The 19,885-nt window shown below is 46.1% G+C and overlaps 3 non-coding genes and 1 pseudogene across 4 annotated transcripts in view; 3 read left to right on the plus strand and 1 right to left on the minus strand.

Moving 5' to 3' along the window:
• The window catches only part of LOC123836857 (ubiquitin-like modifier-activating enzyme 1), a 35,428-nt pseudogene that overhangs the window by 12,088 nt on the left and 3,455 nt on the right, over window positions 1-19,885 (minus strand). Inside the window, exons 2-3 of the transcript XR_010413752.1 lie at window positions 3,829-4,064; window positions 3,429-3,656 (exon numbers count right to left, since the gene is read on the minus strand). The product of XR_010413752.1 is annotated as a ubiquitin-like modifier-activating enzyme 1 (transcript). The remainder of the gene's footprint in view (window positions 1-3,428; window positions 3,657-3,828; window positions 4,065-19,885) is intronic.
• TRNAA-AGC (transfer RNA alanine (anticodon AGC)) lies at window positions 3,762-3,833 on the plus strand. Its single transcript has one exon. It is a non-coding gene; the product is annotated as a tRNA-Ala (tRNA).
• Window positions 12,138-12,209, plus strand: TRNAA-AGC (transfer RNA alanine (anticodon AGC)). The gene has a single exon. It is a non-coding gene; the product is annotated as a tRNA-Ala (tRNA).
• TRNAF-GAA (transfer RNA phenylalanine (anticodon GAA)) lies at window positions 18,285-18,357 on the plus strand. The gene has a single exon. It is a non-coding gene; the product is annotated as a tRNA-Phe (tRNA).

The raw sequence follows: 19,885 nt of genomic DNA on the forward strand, positions 1-19,885 counted from the left end.
GTGCTACGGCCCAGAGGTCAGCTGCCGCGGGGAGCGAATGTACCAACCTAAGACAAGCGGCCACCTCCAAGTGAGGATGACCGCTTTGGTCTCTGGGACAATGAAGGGAGAGGAACCTAGTGTTTGGGTTTTGGGTTTTTTTTTTTTAAGATTTTTAATTTTTTTTAATTTTTAAAATTCTTTATTTAAATTAAATTTAGTTAACATATACTGTATTATTAGTTTCAAAGGTATAGGTCAGTGATTCATCAGTTGAATGTAAAACACCCAGTGCTCATCACATCCCGTGCCCTCCTTAATGCCCATCACCCGGGTACCCCATCCCCCCACCCCCCTCCCCTCCAGCAATCCTCAGTTTGTTCGTTAAGAGTCTCTTATGATTTGCCTCACTGTTTTCATCTTATTTTATTTTTCCTTCCTTTCCCCTATGTTCATCTGTTTTATTTCTTACATTCCATATATGACTGAAATCGTATGGTATTTGTCTTTCTCTGATTGACTTATTTCATTCAGCATACCTTCTAGTTCCATCCACATCCTTGCAAATGGCAAGATTTCATTCTTTTTGATGGCTGAGTAATATTCCACTATATATATATATATATATATATATATATCTCTGTTGATGGACATCTGGGCTTTTTCCATAATTTGGCTATTGTGGACATTGCTGCTATAAACATTGGGGTGCATGTGCCCCTTCGAATCACTATGTTTGTATTATTTTTCAAAGTAATCTCTATGCCCAACATGGGGCTCGAACTCATGACCCTGAGATCAAGAGTCACCTGCTCTACTGACTGAACCTAGCGTATTAAAGCAGTTCCTCATCTAATCTTTAGGCCACTAGCCTAAAGAGGATTGGGTGGGTTTTAAATCAGAACCTCATTTCAGGGTGTTCAGTCGGTTGAGAGGCTGCCTTCGGCTGGGGTCATGATCCCAGGGTCCTGGGATTGAGCCCCGTGAGCCCTGCATGGGGCTCCCTGCTCAGCGAGGAGTCTGCTTCTCCCTCTCCCTCTGCCCCTCCCCCTACTTGTGCTTTCTCTGTCTCACTCTCTAATAAATAAATAAAATCTTTAAAAAATTATTTTTTTAAAAAAAGAATCTCCTTTTACTGATTTACCAGCAAAGAGTAATGCAACAAAACTTTTGGCATCTATGAATTTTTTTTGTCATTTTTTGGTTGAAACAGCTGCATAGAACCAAGTAAAGTATATAGAATCAATGATTTGCTCTTCCTCAATCAAACTATTTCCAACTCATTCCTGATTTTCAGAAAAGGGCCAGAGACATGAGGCTCAGACCCAGAAAACCAGGCCCTTGGAGTTCTGTTCTCCCTATATCAATGTCTCTTATCTCTACCATATCATTATTTTGTTTCTCATAACCCCACAGATTCAATGTGAAGTGGAGTGGGAGGGGTGTTGTAGAATACATGAGGATCATGACACCCAAAAAGTGGGACAAAAATATCATGCTGAGAAGTGTCCATCAATTCTTATTTTATTGAGTGCTTTTGGAATATTTGTGTTAGTTTATTAGGGCTCCTGTCACAAATTACCACAAACTGGGTGGCCTAAAACAATATGAATTTATTCTCTCAGAGTGCTCTAGGCCAGAAGTCCCAAATCAAGGTGTCAGCAGGGTTATGCTCCCGCTGAGTCTCTAGGGAAGATTCCTTCTTTGCCTCATCTTAGTTTCCGGAGGCTTCTGGCACTGTTCCACTTCCAGTCTCTGCCTGCATCGTGGTGTGGCCTGCTTCCCTCTGTGTGTCTGTGTCTACATGTTTTCCTCGTCTTATAAGGACATCAGTCAGTGGATTTAGGGCTCACCACATTTCAATATGATCTCCTCCTAACTAATTGCATCTACAAAGACCCTATTTCTAAATAAGGTCACAAATAAAGTCACCCTAATTCTAAATAAGGTTATAAAGACCCTATTTCTAAATTAGGTCATATATTTCTAAAAAAGGACCTCTAAATAAGGTCCCATAAATAAAGCCAAGTGGATGTGAATTTTTGGAGGACACTATGCAGCCCACTGCAATATTAAATATATGTTGTCTTTTGTCAAATGCTTTTTCTGAATCTGTAGAGATAATCATGTATGTTTTTTCTCCTTTCCTCTATCAACACGATGGTCAATGGTCTATATTAATGTTGTTAAAGATAAGCCAGAGCTGGATAGGAGCTAAAGCAGGAAAAATAGATTTCATTCAGGAATATTGTAATAGGGGGAAAGAGGCCTCAGTATAGAACTGGGACCAATTCCAAATACAGTATTTGGCGAGGAGCAATTTATAGCCAAGAGTGGGGTGGGGTCCTTTGGTGGATAGAATATTACTAAGAGGAAACATTAGGGGGAAGGGTGGATCCTGGCTAAATGGACCTAACAGGATTCTTGCTGGAAGCGGGCCAAGGTGATCATACATCACCTGGGGGAGGGCAGAGGATGATGAACCCAGTTAGATATCTCGGGTGACCAGATATGGAGGATGGGATTCTTGCTAAAACGGAAGCATGCAGAGATGAAATGGAAGTCCGAGAGTCCAGGCCTAGTTGGAAAGGAGCGCCAGGGAACCTGAGTAGAGTTTGGTGGAGAAGAGAATCTTTGTTGATGTCTTTCTTAATAACGAGTGATCTCTGCATTTCTGGAATAAACCCCAGTTGGACATCCCGTATTATGTGCAATAGGCCTGTAGTTTTAATTTTTGGTGCAAACTGAGAAAGTTTGTGGTAAATGTTATGCTCACTTTATGTGATGAATAGGACATTTTTCTTCTTTTTCGATGAATAATCTAAGTAGCATCATGATTTTCTGATATTTAACAGTTTGGTAGAATTTGCTTGCGAAAGTATTTTTGCCTGGTGCCCTTTTGGGGGGCATGCCTATTCAACTATTTTCTCTATTTTTCTAAAGTAATGGTCTGTTTAGTCCTGTCTCCGCAAGGATTAATCTGGATAAGCTCTATTTACAAAACGCACTTCATCTAAGTTTTCCAGTCATTTGCTGAGTTGTGCTGTGATGTTTCTCACCCTTTTTTTAAAAGCTCTTTAGATGGTTACTTTCTCCGGTCAGTTCAGTTTTATGTATTTGCACTTATTTTCCTTTCTCCCAATTAGGTTAGCTAGAGGTTTGTCTGTTTTGTTGACTTCTCAAATGTCTAGCTTTCCACTCTTTAAAACTCGTTGTTCTCTGCGTTTGTCTCTAGCAGCCCTTCCTTCTTTAGTTTAAGTTGGTTCCCCTGGGTTGCCGTGTTCATTTCCTAGCGTCTTCGCTGGGCATTTGGCCGGCTTACCTCTCAGTGGCTCTAAGGGCAGCCCTGGGGGGGCGCGCGAGGGCGTCCCGGCCTGAGCAGGCGGCGGGCGGGGCGGCGCAGGCTGGGGGGCAGGCGCGCCGCCCCCGCCGGCCCCCGCCCGGTGCACCTGCCCTCCGCGGCCGCCCCCCTGCCCTGGGGCTCGGGCGGGGTCCCCACATTGTGCTCTGCGGCTTTCCGGCAGCCCGGAACGCGGGAAAAGGAGGGCGCGGAGCCCGAGAAGGCTTGCTCCCGGCTCCGCTGGCGGCGGGGAGGCGGCCCGGCGCGGACACCCCCGGGACACCGGGCCTCGGGTCCAGAGCGTGGGCTCTCTTCTTTCAGCGAGAGGCGCTCGGCCCTGGATCGGGGGCTCCGGAAAGGGCGGCAGGAGGCGGGGGGCGGGCGGCCCGCCCCAAGCGCCCGCGCTCGCCTTTAACAGACTCGGGGCAGCCGGCCTCCCCGCGGGGGTGTAGCTCAGTGGTAGAGCGCGTGCTTAGCATGCACGAGGCCCCGGGTTCAATCCCCGGCACCTCCACTTTTGCTCCCGGGCCTCCTCGCGGTCCTGCGGCGCCCTCTGCCGCTGGTCCCCTGCTGCCGCGTCTGCGTTCCCCGGGGCTCGGCCACGCCGAGGGGCCGGCAGGCGAGCGGGACAGGCGGCCGGGAAGACGCGCGCAGCGGCTTGCGCTCGGGAACAGCGGGGGCTGTCGCCTCGCTCCGTTTGCAGGGTTATTCGCCGAGCGGGAGAGGAAGGTGAGGACCGCGAGGCCTAAGCAGAGAAGAACGCGGGCTCCCAGACCCTTGTCCCGGTTCCTCTGCTTCCTGGCCGCGGTGGCCACGGTCCCTCTGCAGGCGCGCGCGCGCCGGGGGGCGTCGCTCGAGGTCCCAAAGGCCCGAGACCGACCTCCGGTTCGGCCGGGCTGAACTCCTCCCCGAGAGCTGCGGTTCACTCCCTGGCTCAGGTGATTTACAGAGGTGGTTGTAGCCGGCGCGGGCGCGCCCTCTCTCACCGTGTCCCTGGACGCGGGACGCGCGGCGCCTGCGAGCTGCTTGGAACGCAGGGTGTCCGCTCCAGCCCAGACCTTTGAACTAGACCCTGGCCCCTGAGTCATTGCTTTGCACATTAACCTTTCGGAAGCACTGCTTTGGGCACTGGGACGGCTCGGGAGGGTGCATCTTACATGCCTGTATTTTAATTTTTTCCAATTTCCTATTCCAATGGAGGAAAAACAATTGCAAAAATGTCCTTCTATTGTTGGGCCATTTCCGCGTCCTAATAATTGACCTTCTTCTCTCCTATAGTAATATAGCATTTATTAATATTTTAGAATCAACATACATAGCTGAATCTGATGTGAAGTTCCTTTTTATTTTTAATAAAAATTTGCAAGTTCTGCAATCAAGACTGTACTAACTTCCAGTAGGAACTGGGAGGTTTGTATCTTTGTTTCTGCTCAGCGGCATTTTAAGTAGGATAATATTTTGTAATCACTTCCATACTCAACTGCCTCTTCCTCATCAAATCTTTAGGAACTTTGGTATCAGCCCACTTTTGCGTACGTAGCCCTAGGACAGATTTTGAAGACTGAAAACCGTTAGCAACCATGATGGAAGTGTGGGCTGAAGGACTGTGCAGCCATTGGGAAGACCCTGGTTCCTGAACAAAGGTCATGTCGAACCCCTCTTTCCCTGTGAAGTGATTAGGGAATTTTCAGAGGAGAAAATAAGTTCCAAGGGAAATTCTTTACCCAGTTAAGATGTCCTGGCTTTGAGATTTACTTTTCCATAAAAGATTCACAACGAGTGCTCCAGAGCCAGACTTTCTTTAATGGGAGCAATAGTTCACTCTCTGTTCTGCTGACATATTTTCTTTCCCTTTTCTTGTTTTCAAGGTACAATTTCACAATATCTTTCTGCCACTTATACCCACCATGTCAGGAGAAATTATTCACATGCTCCAACTATGGGAATTCATCAAGTTGCAAAAAGAAAAAAGACAAAATATGAGAAAGAATGTCATGAATTATCACCGTTGCTTTTCTAGATTCTATTAGGGCTCAGGCCCAAAGAGAAAGAAAATTTTTTTCCTTCCTTCCAACCATAGACTTCTCCATGGAAACCCACCTCTGCAATTTAAAGGGGAAGAAGTTATGGTGCAAAAGCCAAGAACTTAGTGTGAGAAAGCTATAGGAAATATCAGATGGAAATTTTTTTAAATTATGTGCCAATAAAGCAACTAACATGTGCTGACTTAGGTGCTTCTTTGAGAACAAGTTGTGTCGAACTTTAACTCAGAATAAGAGTGTCTGCCTTCGGCTCGGGTCGTGATCCCGGGGTCCTGGGATCGGGCCCCCTGCGTCGGGCTCCCTGCTCCATGGGGAGCCTGCTTCTCTCTCTCCCACTCCCCCTGCTTGTGTTCCCTCTCTTGCTGCATCTCTCTGTCAAATAAATAAAATCTTTTTTTTTTAAAGGTTGGTTTAAGATTTTTTTTTTTTTAAGATTTTATTTATTTATTTGACAGAGAGAGACACAGCGAGAGAGGGAACACAAGCAGGGGGAGTGGGAGAGGGAGAAGCAGGCTTCCCGTGGAGCAGGCAGCCCGATGCGGGGCTCAATCCCAGGACCCTGGGATCATGACCTGAGCCGAAGGCAGACGCTTAACGACTGAGCCACCCAGGCACCCCCAAATAAATAAAATCTTAAAAAAAAAATTAAAGTACATTGTAGATGAATTCTGGAAATTCAACCATGTTTTATTCGGGTGTTCTATTTTTCAACAAGCTTATCTTTTGCTTAGCTTTCTCAGGGAGAAATTAAAGATTAAGAAACTCTTAGAGGAGGGGCACCTGGGTGGCTCAGTCAGTTGGGCGGCTGCCTTCGGCTCAGATCATGATCCCAGGGTCCTGGGATTGAGCCCCGCATCGGGCTCCCTGCTCAGCAGAGAGCCTGCTTCTCCCTCTCCCTTTGCCTGCCGCTCTGCCTACTTGTGCTCTCTATCTCTCTGTCAAATAAATTAATTTTTAAAAAATCTTAAAAAAAAAAAAGAAACTCTTAGAGGAAAGGAGATGTGGCCATGTGTGGGACCCCCTGGGAACATGCACGAAGACACAGTGGGCAGGACCACGGGCTGCACAGTAAGGTGGGAGCAGACATGATTCCTCAGGCCATGCAGTCACTCTAACTCAAAAGGCAGTGCTTTGTTTTTTTCAAAGACACATTTAATTGGAGAAAAAAGATTATTTAAACCTTTACTGCCTAGTGTAGAAACAGTTCCTTCACATTCAATCAAGGTGGGAGACCTAAAACAATATAACTAATCTTCCCTGTCCATGTTAACAAGGTATTGTAAACACCAAGGAAAAAAGTCCTAAGTGTGGATTAAAATTCTGGAGCACAATATAAAAGCTCCTTACGTGAAAAATCCACTCCTTTTGGTCTGTCAACTTCTTCAAAATGGCACCCAACCAGTTATAATTTTTTCCCCCTGATCCTGGATGCATTAGAAATGTACTGCATATGTCTTCAGGTTTCCTGAGTATGAATGAATTCTACCTTAGGAGATAAATGGTTATTTCATAAGAAGAATCATATTTGAAACTCATCCTACTATTTCCCTGTGAACAGATATTTCAGTCATGCTGTAGGCAGAGAGTCTGAATGTTGTCAGAGAAAATTAATAAACAATTATGGCATTCAGTGTACCTTTGGGTAAATAGAAGAAAAAAAAAAAAAACCCAAACCTTTTTGTGAGGAACTTCTAGTAATCTAACTGGTATCTAGGTTTCTCCAGGAGCAACTTAGGGGATAATTACTCGATGACACTGGCAACTTTCACAATTGTGTTTTCACACCATCAGCCTAGATAATATTCCACTCATCCTCCCAACACTTACACACACACACACACACACACACAACCACATACAAGAGCTTGGAGAGTTCTGTGGACACCACTTCTCTAGCACTCAATTCCAGTGAGACCTGCCATGTCTGTTTCCTCCCATCTATTCTACCAGCCCCATGAGCCGACCAAGAGAGAAATTCTGCCAAGTCAACGAGGTCCTTTGAATTTTAAGAGACTCAGTGATGTACTTACTAATATAGCAAAGACATAAGATGAATGAAGAAGAAAGAACACCTACTAGGAGGCTGGTACCAGGAAATGAGTCTTTGGGGGTCTTCCATGGAAGTTTCCAGGCCATGGTGCTAACCAGCGTGAATCCTAGGGTCCAAGATCAGTCTGGAAAGAACTGGGTTTTTTTGTTTTTGTTTTTGCAACCATCAAAAAATGGGTTCCTGACTCTAGATCTTCCAGGACACTGTCAGTTTTCCCTCTCTGTTATGTAAACCTGCCGCTCGTGGTCACACCCACCCCCAAGTACTCAGGTCTGGGTATGGGTAGAGTTCACTATGTTGCTCCCCCAGGGGGACCCTGTAGATGGACATGTTAAATGTGACATGCCCCAAACCACTCTCTTCCTCTCCATCTCCCCTCCATCCTCCACAGAACAGCATTGAGAACAAACCTCTCTTCTGCTTGAGAGAACCACAGGGTCTCTTTCACGAGTCTCCCCCTCTTTCTGGCTCCGGAAACCAGGTAGGCCTCTCCATCCCGTGTCTAGCTACCTACTCAACTTACTTTCGAAATTCCACACTTCTTTCCATCCCTGAATGCGCTGTTTGGTTCTGGCCTTGAACATTATTATCCTGGACGACCCCGCCAGCGTTCTCAGCTGCCTTCAGGCTGTAATAAACACGGAGAGCTCTGGTAAGGAATCGCTGAACGAATTGCCTGTGGTTTGAATTCTCACCTGGGGTTTTCCCATCAGAATCTTGCCCTTAACATCGCCGTGGAGCGAACAACAAATAGCAAGAAGTGTTTTATCCAGGGAAAAGCTGGTCACTTTTCCAACGAATGTCTTCTATTTTGTGTCCCTTTCAAGCTTGGTCTGCTAAAGGATCAGTACCCCCCGGGGCCCTCTGTCCTCCGGGAGTCACACGCGCTGCGCCTTCTTCCCGCCTGCTGCAAAGACGAGGGCAAGCCCGGGGTGGGGGGGTGAGGGACCCCGGAGGGCAGTGAGGCCGACCCGGAGGTGGGGGTGCGGCTCAGCGGCAGAGGCCCCGGGTTCCACCGGCTGGCTCCTCATCCTCCAAACGGTGCCGGCTGCGCCATCCTACTGTCTTACTTCCCTTCCTCATTCACTGCCTGCACCCCGGAAATTCAAACACTTCACCCAAGACGTGCATTTTGACGCCCCCCTGTTTAGACTCCTCGAGCCTCGAAGCCACTCAAGCCGGCCGGCAGACAGACGTTCACGCGGTCTATTGGTTTCCTGGGGCAGGTGTAACGTGCGGACCCCCAGGATTGCCTGGCGGCTGCATGCCCCGCACCCCGGCCTCCAGGGTCGCTCTGCCCCCTCCCCTGCGCGTGGGAGACCTCCCTCTGCCTCTCTCTTGAAGGACACCTGTGCTCAACCCAAGGCAAGATCCCCACTTGGAGACCCCCAATGTAATCACAGCTGCAAAGACACTTGGTCCCTGTAAGGGAACACAGGGGCCAGGGACTGAGGCCTGCTACCTTTGGGGCCGTTATTCAGCCTGGGAACCCCTAGACTCAAAACAAGTGGGCCACCATACCCCAAACCCGTCCTGCTGGCCTCTGTTTTCCACTACTATTGAGAGAAGGAAAAACAGAAAAGGGAAGAAGAAAAGAAGAGGTCTGAGGAAAAGTACCTTAGTTTCCTTTCTTTTCTGTGAAGTTTTTAGGAGGAGGAATCAAAAGTCTTCCGTTTGACTTTTCTACTCATCTCCTCTCTCCATCACCAAAACTTTGGTCCAAAAACAAGCAGAGGACACTAGGTGACTCGGTGGGGGGATGCTACCGCAAAGTGACGGTGTTGAGAGGCCAGAGTCTGCCGAACATTAAAACCAACCAACCAACCAACCAACCAACTGCTTTAAATCACCCAGCTAGCCTGCATGTGCGAATGGCTATTTCATCCTCTACAATTCCTTTCCTTTCATCACTCCCTTCTTTTATCATTCCTTCTTTTAAAAGTATACCCAGAAATATCAGTCAACATCAAACACACTCCTATGAAGAAATGGCAAAAAAGAAAAAAAAGAAACTTTTGTATCAAAATGGGAATTATTAGCTGCCAAAACAAGAAGACAAATAGTTCACAGATGTCTAAGACATTTCCACTGTAGTGAAAGAACAGTCATTTCCTCTACCACTTCTTGTCCGTACTCCCGCTCTGCATTTTCCAGGCACTCCCCAAAATTTCTAGTCCACGGAAGGCCTCACTCAAGGGCTGTTACGGTTTCAATCCAAAACTATCTGTGCCCATCATCGTGGCCGATGGTAGAGAGGGAAGAGCGCTCCATCTTCTTTCCCAACCATGGCAGCCCCTCTTTGCTTCCCAGCTCGGAGAAAGAAATTCAATCTCTTTCAGATGTCCCTAGCGTGAAAGGAGTGTGAAAGGGAAATAGAGCAAAAGACCTGCTAAATTCTAATATTATAAATGGGCAAATTTGCATCCTTGTCTCTGCTTAGCAATATTTTAAATAGGATGGGAACCACCTGTCCAAAGGTCGGGATCATTTCAGAGCACTATGCGCCTCACCCTCAATAACCAGCAAATCTATCACCTATCTAGATAGATACCTTTTTTTTTCTTAAAGATTTTATTTGTTTATTTGTCAGAGAGAGAGAGGAAAAGCACAAGCAGAGGGAGAAGCATACTCCCCACTGAGCGGGGAGCCCGATACGGGACTCAATCCCAGGATCCTGGGATCATGACCTGAGCCAAAGGCAGACACTTAACTGACTGAGCCACCCAGGCATCTCTACCTACCTGCCTGCCTGCCTGCCTACCTACCTACCTACCTACCTACCTACCTACCTACCTAGAGACATAATTATTTTTCTAAACTATTTGAAACCCATTTTTGGACATTATGTCTTTTTATCCACCATCTTTTTACTGTAAACTTCCATCATAATCTTTTTATTATTCATGTCAGCATATATTTCTTAAGAGCAAGGACATTTCCTTACCATGGCACAAATTTCAAATTCAGAAAATTTAACACTGGTAAAATAATATTATCTAATATACAGTCTATATTAACTTTAGCTAATTTTACTAACAAAATCCTTTATAGAAATTTCTGTCTCAAACTAGGGCCCATTCTAACATCACATATGAATTTAGTTACTCTTTAGTCTTTTTAAATTTGGAATGGCTTCTCAAGCTTCTTGTTTTTCATGAGATCGACATGTTTCTGAACAGCACATGCCAGTGATTTTGTAGAATGTTCTTCAATTTATGTTGTGATTAGAGTAGACTCAGGTTGTGAATATTTGGGAGGAATATCACAGAAATGGTGTTTCCCTCCATCACGCCAGGAGGCATGTGATGTCAGTTTTTCCCATTATTAGTGATGTTTGCTTTGATCACTTGGTTAAGGTTGTGTTCAGCAGGTTTTTTCCCCCTAAAATTATCATTTCCCCTTGTAATTAATAAGTAACATATAAGGAAATATTCTGAGACTATATAAAATCCTGATCCTCATCAAATTTTTACCTACGTTTTTAGCATTGATTTATGAATTTTGCCTGAATCTATCATTGTTCTGATGGCAGCCAAGGGGTGATTTCCTAACTTATTATTACTTCTATTATTACTTCACACACCACCATAAGGAAAAATTTCCCTTCTTCCATATTTATTTATTTATTTAAGTATCCAAGGATTATAATCACTTGTCATTATTCATGCTCAAAGCATGTCCAATTTGACCAGTGAGAGGTCCTTCAAGTTGACTTCTGGGTCCTTCTGAGTTGTCCCCATCATCTTTAAGCACCGACATTCTAGCACAGAAAGATACCTTAGGTTCATCTTGTACTTTCTTTGGTCCAGCCCTAGAGTCAGTGATTTCTAAAAGTATCTCTGGTTCCTTTTAGGGGGGGATGGTATTTAAAAACCAAGATATTGGGCTAGCATTCCTGTTTGTTACAGAGGTATAATTTCTTCTAGGCCTTGTTAGCAGACAAGTCTGGGGGGAAATGGCAGTTTTATATACGTATAATTTCACACTGATGCCTCTAATTCCCATCCAGAGCCAACAGGCCACCCTTACTTAGTTCCTTCTCTAACACAGAGGGCCTCAGTTTCCAACACCAAATATGCGTTTTCGTTTTTCCAATCACACAAAAATACACACAAATGAAAACAAATTCACACAAAATATCAGAATTGCTATACCCTTAAACACCAAAAAAAAAAAAAAAAAAAAAAACCAACCCCAAAACCCTGCCTCGTAGAGGTTAAGATGTTTGCCTTTTTTCCCCTGTCTTTACAATTAAAACAAAGCACTGTGTAAAACATTTACATGGATCTGTTCTTTTCCTTTTCAATGTAGTTATGTTATGTTTGATTTGTTTCTGTTTATATTCAGTTTTAGAGTATCTGTACACACACTTGGGTCAATTTAACTTTTTTTACTATGTAAAACATTGATGTATCCAAGAGTTAAAAGAATACTAAAAGTGATGCTCAGAAAAATTGCAAGAGGCTGTTCTCCGGGGAAGCACACAGGCGGTGGGATGGAAGTGTGGTCCAGGCGGTCCTATTGGACGGGAAGCCGACCAGTGCCTTTTTCTGCCACTGAGGTTCCTTTCTCCCCGAGTAGCCGTGCCTCAGAAAGGACATACTGTCGGGATTTTAGAAATAATGGAACGGAACATAAAGTGGTTCTGCTTTGCTTAGTCCTGAGACTCAGACAGCTGTAGTCACAAGAGGGCCGTCAAAGGTCTTCAAAGCCCAAGTGAGAGCAAGGGGGTGTAGCTCAGTGGTAGAGCGCATGCTTAGCATGCATGAGGCCCTGGGTTCAATCCCCAGCACCTCCAGTTTTGGCTTCCCTTCTCCACCTGCTCTTCTAACATCTGCTGCCCCAAACAGCTTGTCAAACTTGAGCTGTCCTGGCTGCCGCTGTTCTTTCTTCACCTCCCTGGGACACAGGAGGTAGTTTTGCTCCTTTGCTGAGTTCTGTGTTAATCCTGCTATTCACCCAATCTGTACGAGCACTGTCGGCGTCTCGAGCACATGGGCCTCCGCCGGCCACCACCGGTAGGCTGCAGAATCCAGCAGCATTGTTAGGAGAGGAGAGACGTCAGGCCCGGAGACCCTGACCCCGCCCACTGAGAAGATGTCGCCGAAGGTTCTTGGCCTCATGGTGAAGAATTCAAGGGTGGACACAACACGGTGGATGAGCGACACCAGCAGGAAGGTTTATAAAAGCGAAAGTACCATCTCAAGATGTGAGAGCCGGCAGCTCAAAGGAGACAGGGCTGTGCGCCCTGGGGTTGGGCTTCTATCTTTTACGGACAGGTGTTCACGAGGGGGTGGAATATTCATTAGTTGGGATTGTGGTGGTTTTCTTCCTTATTTGACCAGGGCTTTCCTGTCGTGGTGCCGCCACCGTGGGCCTGTCTGGTGGGATCCGGCCTCTCATGGATGCTGCCAGGACAGGCCTCTGACCTTCCCCACAGCCGGCCACGGCCTCCTCCTTGCTGGCCTCTGGGCATCCCGTTAGAGCCTCACTAACCACCTCCAACAGTAGCAAGCAGTTCTCCCAACCGCACCATTTCCAGTTGTGAGGAATCTGAAAGCATCTGGAAATGTGGGTCTGTGTGGCCTGATGGACAAGTCATCTGATCCTGGATCAGAAGGTTAAACACTTCCACTCTCTTATGGTTTCTTCTTATTATTATTCTATCTCTTTCTAACCCAGCTTGCAGAGGGCTTAGTAGCTTGCACTGAAATACTTTACTAGATTTCACTGCCGGTGGTGGATGACTTAATGCACCTTTTCCACCAGAGACCCTCAGCTCTGGAGCTTACTCACAGAAAAGCTGTTACACGGCAAAATATGATAAACAAGGATAAGATAGCAGTCACCTCGGCTGAAATCAGGTCGAGAGAAACATACTTTTCTGGGTGTTCTACGGGTGCGTCTGGTCTGAAATGGCAAGTATTCTGAACGCCCATGTCCAAGATCAGTCCAGGGGATGACTCATCTCTCTGTCTCCCCATCAAGTATGAGCTCTTGCCCTCCCCAACACCGTAGATCTTTTCAACCTCAATCCACTGATTTTCCAGGAACACCTTCCTTCCAAACTTCAGAGCAACCTATCTCCAGATCAGAGTTCTTTGCAGAGTTTCGGATTCTGATATCACAGTGCCTCAACAGAAATCCACAGGGCACAATGCAAGCATCTCAACACCATCTTGCTTTTACAAATCTAATCTTATTTTCAGTCACCAAAGGAAAGAAGCAATCAAGGTACTAAACATCCAGACAGCAGAAAAGCAGCCTCCTCTCCATCTAAAGAAGCCAAGAAACCTGGGTATCTTCCATAACGCGTCCCCCGTTCCCTCCCTGTGCACCCGGAGCTCACAAACCATCCTCCTGACTCCGCCGTATTGCGTCTGCACAACCCTGCTGGGCCCGAGGAGGGGGGCTGCCCCGGGCGTCACCGACTGCTGGGCGAGCCGGGCTTCTGCTGAGGCAGGAGCAGGATGGGAGAAGGAAAGGAGCGCCTCGCAAATGCCGGGAACAGTCTCTTCCAGAGAAAGGTGGGTTTCAATGAGCTTCTTTCGAGGAGTTAGAAATAAGCGGAGCAAATGAGAACTTTCTTCTCTTTTGCACTTCAGGTAAAACCTTATCTCGCTTGTGCTCCATCCCCCCAGGCCCGCTCTGCTCCCGACCTGCTCCCACCACGTCCACTCGCAGAAAGCGCGCAGTCTCCGCAGCTCGGGAGCTTCAGACGAGCTTCACGCGTCCCCAGAGCGCGCAGCCTGTCCAGAATCGTGAGGCTCCGAAGCCACCACAGTCCCGGGCAAAATGGGCCAGATTCTCTGGTGGGACCAGCCCGCCTCCCTGGGGAGAAAAGGAGCGCTCCTCTGGCCTCACACCTGCAGGAATACGCGGAGAGATGTGAGCGCAGTTTCGCCAGCCTCACCTGCCCGCAGATTCTTTTCCTTCCGAGGATGTTTTCCTTGCGCTCCTCCCCTTCCTCCCTCCCTACACCACACCCTCTCCCCGCACCACTGTGTGCACCCGAAGACTCCACTCTAGCCCAGCGCACCCCCAGGATCCGTATCGCCCACTTTAATCTCTGCACTGACATTTTCCACATCACTTTCTAATTTCCTTCGTCCCAGTTCAGCTCTTCCCCGCACAGGCAGAGGCTCGGCCTGGTTGGGGCGTGGTGCGCGGCTGGGGGCAGACCCTCAGTAGACGAATGTTGTTTCCTGTGCTGGGGAGGAAGAATCTGGAAAAGAATCAAAACAGTTTCGGAGAAAATCATCCAAAACCTCACATCCAAATTTACCCTTACCAAATTTGGGCTGAACGCAAAAAAGCCTCCACTGGAGACCGGGATTTGAGAACCTGTCCAGACAAAGTCAGGGTTTCATTAAAACTCACCCAGGAGGTGGGTCCCTCGCAGTTGCCATTTCCGGGGTCCAGAGAAAATTGTTCCTGAACTTCTGAAAACCCCTGAAAGTGTTTCTACCTTATTTAACCAAATAAGGTCGAATTGTTGTAAGAGTTTCAAAGGCTCACAGATGGATAAAACCAGTTCTTAGGCACCAGTGTGGAGACCACAGTTTGAAAAGCAGTAATGAGACAGTATGTCCTGGAGGCAGGGAGGTTTTCAAGGACATCCTTCTTTCCCCGCTCTTCTTTTCTTGTAAAGTAAAATGCACAAGCTTAATTAATGAGCTCTATGGTTATGACATATACATGCACCATGTAACCAACACCCCAGATAAGATCCAAGATTTTTCAGCTCCCAGGAGCTTCCTGGGTCCTCATCACAAGCTGTATCACTTTCTGACCTCTACCATCATAGAGTAGTTTTTCTTGTGTTTTGAAATAAAATAAATAGAATCATACAACATGTATTCATTTGAGGATTCTTTCACTCAATTTTTTAAAAAATTAAATTCGCCCATATTGTTGCTAGTAGCTTGTTTTCATTGCTCTGTAAGCATCCCATTGTATGAAAACTCTACATCACATTTTATTAATTCATTTTATGTTTGAAGTCCATTTGGAGTGCTCCGAGTTTTTGGCTGATGCGTCTAACTCTACCCCAAGCATTCCTGTACATGTCTTTCAAGTGTAGAGGGGAATTTCTTCCCTTCTTCCCTTCTAGGTTCTTTGGCTGGTCTAATAATGAAATTAATGTTATAAAATAATTGGGAATGTTTCTAAATTCTACATCTGTACTCTTAATTCTTATTCTTAATTCAAGTTCTCTGAGTTTCTCAAATAATTGGGTTCATGCTAATGATCTGTGGTTTAAAATAGGTGTGGCAGATGTTAGTAATGCACTAAGAGAAAAAAATATAATTTTAGCATTCATGGGCAACTGCAATAGCACTATAAAAAATAAATTCATATAAGATCAATTAACAGGAGAAAAACAAATTTTATATATATTAAGGCCCCACAAAAATATGAAACTCAAAGAAATAATCAAAGCAGGAAGCTTCTATAGCTTTTAGACAATGGAATCATACATTTGTAAAGAATTTACAGGACAAAGGGGCTTGGACTTGGGGTAGTAAATGGTGAAGAAGCAACAAGGTTTATTTATATAGCTTTCTCTACCCTAAATTCCCTGTCTCTGGTACTAAGGATGCCTTCCACCCTCTTGGTACAGGGAGGGTGCCTTTCACATGAGACTTATCTCCTGCTTTCAGAGACACCAAAGAGAATCAGAGTGTCCTTCTTGCACTGGCTATTTCTCAAATACATTTACATATAATTTAAAATAATATGCCAAAGTGGCATATTTTGGGGTGGCATGTTCTACTCCCCTTCACAAAGGAAATACTCATGCATTTCTCTTAGTCATAAATGCAGTTGTGGAGCCTCAGGGTCAGAGTTATATGTATATTTAGTTTTAGTCACTATTTCTAGGGGTGCCTGGCTGGCTCAGTTGATGGACCCTCCAACTCTAGATCTTGTGGTTGTGAGTTTGAGCCCCAACGTTGGGTGTAGAGATTACTCAAATATAAAATCTTTTTAAAAATGTTTCCAAATAGTTTCCCAGCGTGGGTGCTAGTTTGCAGTCTCATCAGCAATGCCTGAGAGTTCCAGTAGCTCCACATCCTCAGGAGGACTTGATATTGTCAGTTCTTCTAAGTTGCTGGTGATGCTGGTGAAGACAAGTATTATTTTATTGATTTTAAATTTGAATTTGCCTGTTAGCAAAAGATGTTGAGCACCTTTTAAACTGCTTATTGGATATTTTGGGCATCCCCTTTTGTGAAGTTCATATTAATTTGCTCTTTCTTTTTGAGATTTTAATCCTTTCTTGGAGTTTTGTAGAAGTTCTTCACATATCCCAAATAAGAGTCTTCTGTAATTTAAAGTATTGAAATATCTTCTCAGACTGTGGCTCATCTTCCTTTCTTTTTTTAAAGATTTATTTATTTGAGAGAGAGACAGAGATAGCAAGAGAGAGCACAGTGGAGGGGGGGGGAGCAGACTCCCTGCTGAGCAGGGAGCCCAATGTGGGGCTCGGTCCCAGGACCCTGGGATCATGACTTGAGCCGAAGGCAGACGCTTAACTGACTGAGCCACCCAGGTGCCCCCCCTTTTAAAGATTTATTTATTTATTTGTTTGTTTGTTTGTTTATTTATTTATTTTCATCTTCCTTTCTTAAGGAGGAGCGGGCTTGAAAAACTTTCTAAGAAGAGAAAAATAAAAGAAGGGGAAAGATGTTGAAGACACAGGAGAAAGTTCCATCCAGAGATCTTCCTGGTGCTCATATATATATATAAGATTTTATTTACTTACCTTAAATAGAGTGAGAGAGAGAGAGCATGAGCATGGGGGAAGAGCAGATTCCCCACTGAGCAGAGAGCCCCACCTGGAGCTCAACCCCAGGACCCCGGGATCATGATCTGAGCTGAAGGCAGACGCTTCACCGACTGAGCCCCCCAGGCGCCCCTTCCCGGTGCCTTTGCAGAAAACAGACCCCAAGCAGTTTGCTGGGGCTGATTGGGCACAAGTCTCTGCAGCAGAAACTGTTATCTGACCCGCCATCCTCCTGCATTTCTCCTCGTGCAGCGTTTCAGAGGATAGTTTGGAGGTTTAAGAAATAGTGGGATTTGAGACCGTGGACCTTGCAGCCAGCCAACCTCCGTGTCTTTGAAGACCCCTCAGGAAACAGGGCTCCTGTTTCTAGGCGGCTGAGGGCCTTTCTGTTGTGAGACGTGCGGCTGGTGGTGGTGCGTGCTTTCCTCGGGAGGGTTCAAAACCAAGCGTACGGCCCTCCCCGTCCGTCTCGGGCGATCCTGCCCCCTTCCCCGTTTACAGACCCGGTTGGCGCGCTGTCGCGGGAGGGGCCGCAGCAGCCGGCGGGTCGTGCGCGCCCTGGGCCTGCGCCCGGACGGCGGGCAGTGCCCGCGCGGGGAAGACCAGGGGAGGGCAGGGGAGGGCAGGGGAGGGCAGGGGCGGGGGAGGCGGACGGCTCGTCCCGGGCTTCTTCAGCCCTAAGCCAGCGGCCCGTCACCGCATCCCGGCGCCCAGGAATCCTCGGTTCCCTGCGGCGCGGTCGCCAAGCGCAAGACGGAGAAACCACCGGAAGAAGACGCTCCATCGTTTCACCTTGAATTCTTTCCATTTTCTGAGCGGTGAGTCGTGCAACAGCCGAAGGCGCCCGCGCACAAAGCATCTTCCTGTTTGTACCTGTTTCTCCCCCTTTCGCCCCTCCTCCTCCGCTAACCTACCTGCGTCTCCAAAGATCTCACTTCCACACAGGGATTTCTGCGCAGCCCTGTCTCTGGGGTGAGTGAATGGGTGGCATTGAATGAAATAGGAACGGACATTGAAGAGTACCCTGGCCCTGCAAATGAAAACTTCACTATTTGAAAGAATGACTAAAAAGGCTCCTCTTCACCAGCCGAAATAGCTCAGTTGGGAGAGCGTTAGACTGAAGATCTAAAGGTCCCTGGTTCGATCCCGGGTTTCGGCACTTCGGTTTTGCTTTGGTATAGCTCTCGCCCCTTTACACAAGGGTTGGGACCTAGTTCCAAAAAGCGTGTCTATACCTACAACTTTCACTTCTTTTTGCAAATCCGATCATGGAGTGTACATTCATATTGTTATCACCCTCTCTTGGTTGTCTATTCACTGAGGTGCTCTATGAAATGTTAACTGACATAGTGAATATTTTATTTAAAGTTTTAAACTCTAAGACATTCCAATATGCTATGTGCTGTTCCACTTACGACTCATTTCTGTTTTGATGGTGTGTGTGTGCGTGTGTGGTTTTTAATCAGGAGAACTGTAAGGGGAAAACCTGAACACTGGAAAAGGAGCCCCCTACAGTGTATGTAGTAGGATGTATGTGGGTGTGGTGTATGCAAGGACAATTCTGCAATCAGAAAATCTGGGTTTGTATCTTGAGTCTACGCCATTATTAAACTGCTGGAATCAGAGACACTCTTGAGCATCATTGAGCTTTTAAATGGCTATAAGAACATTCTGAGTTTTCTTGTTGACAAGACATTCCTTCAGTCTTGCACCCTTGTCTAGAATTTGCACATCTTAAGTTATTACTGTTTTGGTATTCAGGGAAGAATGAAAATAAGCATTGCAGTAAGCATTACTCTGTTGAGCATTCACAAGGGAACCCAGAATACAGAAAAATGAAAGCATATGGACAGTAAAGTCATCAAGACACAGGGACAAATACCCCATATTTTCCTTCAACTTCTTGAAAGTATTTGTTAGGAAGAATGGGTCATTCTTATGTATTTTTGAACTGTTATCTTTTCAAATTACTGTCTTGGCTTCACAATATCTTTTTTTTTTTTAATTTTAAAATGTATTTATTTTGAGGAGGGGAGGGGCAGAGGGAGACACACACAGAGAGAACCTCAAGCAGACTCTGGCTGAGCACAGAGCCCAACACAGGGCACGATACCACGACCCATGAGATCATGACCTGAGCCAAAACCAAGAGTCCGATGCTTAACCAACTGAGCCACCCGGGCGCCACGACAGTATCTGTTTTTCCCTGACAACCCTGGACACCATCAGGAAAATAACCTGCAGTACTCCAATGGTAAGAACTGCCTCAAGTTGCAAGTGGAAAACTGGTACAAAATGAGAATCAACATCAGGGCAGCGACACTGACTTCACAGGAGCTTGGAATTACACACTTTGTCCATTAGCCACATACCCCTCCTCAACTCAGAAGATGGCAATCTGTCTCATTAAAAAATATTTGATCAGACAAACAGCATCACTGCGTGTTTTACCGCCTAGCACATGAATGCTTCCTTTACCTTCTATTGAGGGGGGAGGTCTAGGGTAATTCCCAAACATAATGAGTCTTCCACTCAGTATCTTAAAAATGAGGTCCATGATGTCTACATACAAAGGGAATGTCTGTAAAGATCAAAGGAGATCATTCATATGAATGCATTCTGTCAAGTCCTCTCATGGTATGAAAGACCATGTTTCATATTCTTTGGCTCTAGGATTCTCCCAAAAG

The sequence above is a fragment of the Mirounga angustirostris genome, unplaced genomic scaffold (assembly GCF_029215605.1).
Source record: "Mirounga angustirostris isolate CCGP_5_RB_7025 unplaced genomic scaffold, mMirAng1.0.hap1 SCAF_8, whole genome shotgun sequence".
In the NCBI taxonomy this organism is placed as follows: Eukaryota; Metazoa; Chordata; class Mammalia; order Carnivora; family Phocidae; genus Mirounga; species Mirounga angustirostris.